Here is a 5,825-nt window from a genome sequence, read left to right on the forward strand (position 1 = left end):
ACCCCCTTCTTCCCCCTCTCTTTTTTGCTTCTGCTTGAGCTTCTGTTTCTGCTTCTTCTGCTTCTTCGGCTTCTGTGTCTTCTTCTGCTTCTATTTATGTCTTTATTTCTAAGTCTAATTTTGATTTGTTATTTTTTTTTATTGTTGTTGTGTGTTGATTTTGTTGGTGAATTTGATGTTGTTTAATCTGATTTGATCTTCTTGAATCTGATTTGGTGTATTTGGTGGTGGTAAAGGTGCTGGTGGTGGTGGAGGGTATTTTTGTTCTTAAAAAGTTAAAAGTATGATTTTAATAGGAAATAAAACGTTTAGGACGATTCTAAATCAAAAATTATGTGAGGGATTATTTCAATTCTGACCCCAAACATTAGGGACCAAAACAATACTTATCCCATTACATAACTACATTGCTATCTTTAAAAATATTGTACAAATAAATTTAAATAGAGGCGTATTTATCAACCATATTATTCACGTCATTTTTACCGCCATTACAAAAATATGTATCCACATTAGCTTCAACTTTCACGTTGCAAACACAGGACTTATACCATCGATATAGAATCGAATCAACTACAAAAACAGTAGTCAGAACAACATAGGATCCAACCTATATAAAAATAATGTGAAAGTCAAACAACAAAAAATAGATTTAACGTCAAATAGTAATTTTTTTATAAGACATTCACATTTGCAGCATCACGCAATTCCTTTATTATCATTATGTGGAATATAAAAATTCATCCTCAGTAATATAAGCCGGTTTGCCAAAAAGTACAATAAGTACGGAGTTATCAAAGCATGTTGATGTAATATCTTTGTCAAAGTATCACGGTTTCAGAAAATATCTAGATTTATCAAAAATCTAGTAACATACATAATATCAGAAATTATTTTTAATATGGAAAGAGAGATGGTGTTTTGGTTGAATATTGACATTTAAAATGTATTATAGTATTGTTGAAATTATTCAATATACTTCCCACGTGTTGACTTCTCACTTAAAAAATTCACCCATATGTAATTATACTAAATATTCCTATTTCCAACAAAAATACCAATATTTTTTCTATATAAAAAAATTAGCCACATAATGTTCCGCTAGTACCTATATACAATAATTATTACTCAAATCAATTGTACAGTTATATATGATATAAAAACTACCAAATGAAAAATAACCAAAACTATTCTTAGATTTAAAAAATCAATTATAATCTATTGTGAATATAATTAATCAATATAATATAACTAATTAATTTAAATTTAGTTTCTTACAATGTTATATAATAGCACAAAATTAATTTCTATAAAGCACAAAACATAGTATTTATACTTGAAACGCTCTTTGTATAATAATTGTCGAATAAAACATTATACTGAAAGCACTTTTTATATAATTTCGAGCAACATTTCTTTATAACTATTTAAATGGGTAATTTACATAAATAAATTGTTTGTCCTTTAAATTTATGCAATTGCATTCTTTTAAATATGAAGACGCAAATACATTGTTTCTATTGAGATAATAGTATGCCCAAGATCCAATCTATCATGATTGGCTCTCGTGCAAGTGGGAGATTGTTGGGAATAAGTAGTATGACCACAATCCAATCAATCATGCGTCAAATAATTTGTTATTGTTATTATATTAAAATGTTAATATAATAAGGTCCTTAATTAAATTTAGAGATTTATCATTGTGATAGTGATCATAATATTGAGAGATAAATCTTTTATAATTTAATCTAAATTGTTCTTGATTATAGGATTATTAAAAAGGATATTAATAATCCGGAAAGACCAATATATATATAATGGTCTTCATTGGATGAAGATTAATATATCTCATTTATTAAATTATATATATAGATGATGCATATAGAGATATGACCATTGAACTGGCTCACTTTGAGAATTCCTAATGGTTATAATTACCGTATATTTGTCAATAGGATATTCTCAAGATGAACATAGTAATAGAGTTTCCTTTGACCTGCGACTGTCATAGAAATTAACAATGTATTTATTATACTTTGATTCCGGACACCTAATACCCTAGGGTGCTAGTTGAATAATGGATATTGGGTATGATTTAAATACTTGTAGAATTAATGATTAGTCAATAAGGAATCCATCAACTCTCGGTAAAGAGTTTGAGCTCTATGATTATAATGACTGAGATGAATAAAATCTTGGCCAAGGAGATTGAATGAATGAAGAAATGAGTTTCTTAGGTCATTCACATTTCATTATAATAATGATAACAAGTTAGAGTTTGACAATTAAACCATACTCTAAAGGTTAACCAAGAGCTGGAAAGATGGAAGGAATTATACTTTGTTCTTCTAAGGTTCTTAGTAAAAATATATTACTTCAAACTATCGGGTCGTTGAGGAGTGTTGCTAGACACCAACCTTGATTAGTAAATTTAGTATGACTAATTTACTACCTACTTAGTATTGAACCTATGGGGTCACACACTAACGAGTGTTCTAATCTTTGCTGTAGAATTATTTAATTATTATTTTGATTTTATCAAATTTTATTATGATTTTGATCGCAATAAAAGGAATAAGATGCAAAATATTTTTTGTTTGTTTCTCATATATATAAGTGTATATATAAAGGTCAAATTTGATTTGATAATTTTTTAAGGCTAAACGTTAGTACATGAACAATCAAATTTTAATTTGATTGATGTGTTTTGAACACTATAATATTAGAAATTAGTTTTTCTAATATTCTTGATTATAAAGAGCGGCCTGACAACCAGGAGTTTTATTTTCAAGATAATAATCAGTATATACATTTGATGTATTAGTGATTTAATTTTATATTTTTACCTAGACAACCTGAGAGTATAAAATTTAATCCATGAATACTGATAGAAATTCTCTAATAATTGAGATAAATCCTAAAAGTTAGGAGTTTGCCAAAAATAATTTTATCTCTTGTTTACAAGGAGCAACCTGACAACCATGAAGGATTACCATGTGTTAATAACACACGCAGCGGAAGAAAATAAAGTAATCCTAAAGACTTATTTTGTGCTTAAATTTTATTCCAATAATTTAATATATAAATAAAATCATATCTAAATACTTGAGTACGCTAGTAAAAAATCTTTTTTCTCCTTCGATGGTACGAAGGCGCTATGCGTATCCACACCGAGACCAATCTCTGCTGTCAACTCCTTGACCAATGGACATCTGATCTAAATTGAGAAACCTCTTGCAACTCTTTGCACGCCATAAAATTCTTCTCTAAGAATTAGGCTCACATACATTTATGTGTATAGAGGTAAAGGAATAAAACTCTTCTATTTTATTCTCTCTCTTTACTTTCCTCTACTCTTGACATACATATATATAGTATGAGATTTGTTACTGATTTTAAATTTGATTCTCAATTCAAATTTAAATCATATCTTGAAATTCCAAATTTAAATCCTTCAAATTTTATGAATCATATCATAACAATTTAAAACATAATCGATTTGGATCTCATCCAAAATTATAATTCAAATTCAGAAATAGAATAACTAATTATTCTCAAATCTCATTTAATATTTTCAATTATCATATTATTATTATATTCTTGGTGCTAGCAAAGAATATAATAATATTCCATTTAAATTAATATAATTATTTATTTGATAAAATCAAAATAATAATTAAATAATTCTACAGCAAAGATTAGAACACTCGTTAGTGTGTGACCCCATAGGTTCAATACTAAGCGGGTAGTAAATTAGTCATACTAAATTTACTAATCAAGGTTGGTGTCTAACAACACTCCTCAACGACCCGATAGTTTGAAGTAATATATTTTTACTAAGAACCTTAGAAGAACAAAGTATAATTCCTTCCATCTTTCCAGCTCTTGGTTAACCTTTAGAGTATGGTTTAATTGTCAAACTCTAACTTGTTACCATTATTATAATGAAATGTGAATGACCTAAGAAACTCATTTCTTCATTCATTCAATCCCCTTGGCCAAGGTCTTATTCATCTCATTCATTATAATCATAGAGCTCAAACTCTTTACCGAGAGTTGACGGATTCCTTATTGTTCATAGCAGTTTACGCACGTCCTCCAGCAGTTTATGGCCAAACATCAATAAACAGAAATCGCGACAGCCTCTAGCGATTTTTGTGTTCCCCCATTTGCATGTAATCCGCGGCTAGTTATAGCGGATTATGTGTTTACATAAACTGCTACTATCAGTAGCGATTTTTATAGATATATAAAATAATGTATTTGCGTCTTCATATTTAAAAGAATGTAATTACGTAAATTTAAAAGGCAAACAATTTATTTATATAAATGGCCCTATTTAAAACTTTCAAGTTAACAATATTCCGCTCTATTATAGGCACCGGAAACAATTCTAACTTAATATCTTACAAAATTACACTATCACCTCCAAGAGTACGTGAGAAAATTGCTTTAGAGAAAGCAGCCGATGATTCATTAAGCACCTCTCAATGATTAGTAATTTTCAAACATAGACAAACATTGAATACTATTGAGCTTTAGACAACTAACTATTATTATTACATATAGTATTACACAATAAAATTCAAAAACTAAAATATTTAGATTGAATCATGTTTCAATAAATAGTAAACACAACTACAATAACATATATAACTATTTCATAATGATCAAATTCTCACAGATCTCAACAAAATTTTTATTCTTGCAAATTGAAAAACAATTACATGTAGCTGTTGCTTACTTGTTGTGACAAAACCTTTAATTCAGTCCGTCATTCTTTCAAGAACAGCAAACTGTGGAGAGAAAATTTTTTTATAGAGAATTAAAAAAAAACTTGTATAAACATATTAATTATTGAATAAGGACATGAAAAAAATACACTAGTCATTCTCAATTTAAATAACCAATGTATCAATAATTTTGTCATTTTCTATTTCGGTCATAATTCCAACAACGTCTAAAAAAATAATCAAAAAGAGGATTGTTCATAAATAATCCTTTTTAGTGTTTTTTTTTTTTTATAAGAATTAAGTAAAAAATTCAATTTATACTATATTATAAACTACATATTTATCGACTAAAAAAATGTTGAGAAGAGTATTACATAATTTCTCTCAAAGGGAATAAGGGATCAATTTAATCACACAGGATGTGACAATAGTCTTTATTTGAAAAAAAAAAAATTTAAAAATGTGCTACTGAGCAAGATCTATAGTTGTAGCCAATTCTAAAATACCTAAAAATTACACAATTTCTTCCCATATTAATTATCTAAACTAGATATCAGATCTTTACCTATAGAAGTATATATAGTTTGTTTTCTATTTGTATACAAAACAAAATATTTTTATTTAATTTATTATTTAACAAAAAAACAAATATCCAAATTAATATTAACAAATATACTCTGCATGTGCTCTTCCACGATTATTTAATAAAACATTTAGATTACAAACCAATAAAAAATAATTTAAACTTTTATCGTTTTGTTACTCAATCACAAACCCTTATTCGAAATGAAATCAAATTATCAAATCCTAATTCTGGACCATCTCATTCTCGTTTGATAGTGTCTGAAGGATGAAAAAATTGAACAATAGAAAAAAAAATTAAACAAGGTCATCTCTCATTTTATAAATTTAAATAAATAAGGGGTAACTGAATTAGTGATGATAAAATGCTTTTCTTTTCCAATTTTAATCTCGCTAAATTAAAAAATATCTTTTAATATTGATTTAGTGAAATATTATTAATAATAAAAATTATTACTTTTTAATTTAATAAATACATAATAAATATATTATATGTTTTTTTAATTAATC

Source organism: Arachis ipaensis, chromosome B09 (assembly GCF_000816755.2).
Source record: "Arachis ipaensis cultivar K30076 chromosome B09, Araip1.1, whole genome shotgun sequence".
In the NCBI taxonomy this organism is placed as follows: Eukaryota; Viridiplantae; Streptophyta; class Magnoliopsida; order Fabales; family Fabaceae; genus Arachis; species Arachis ipaensis.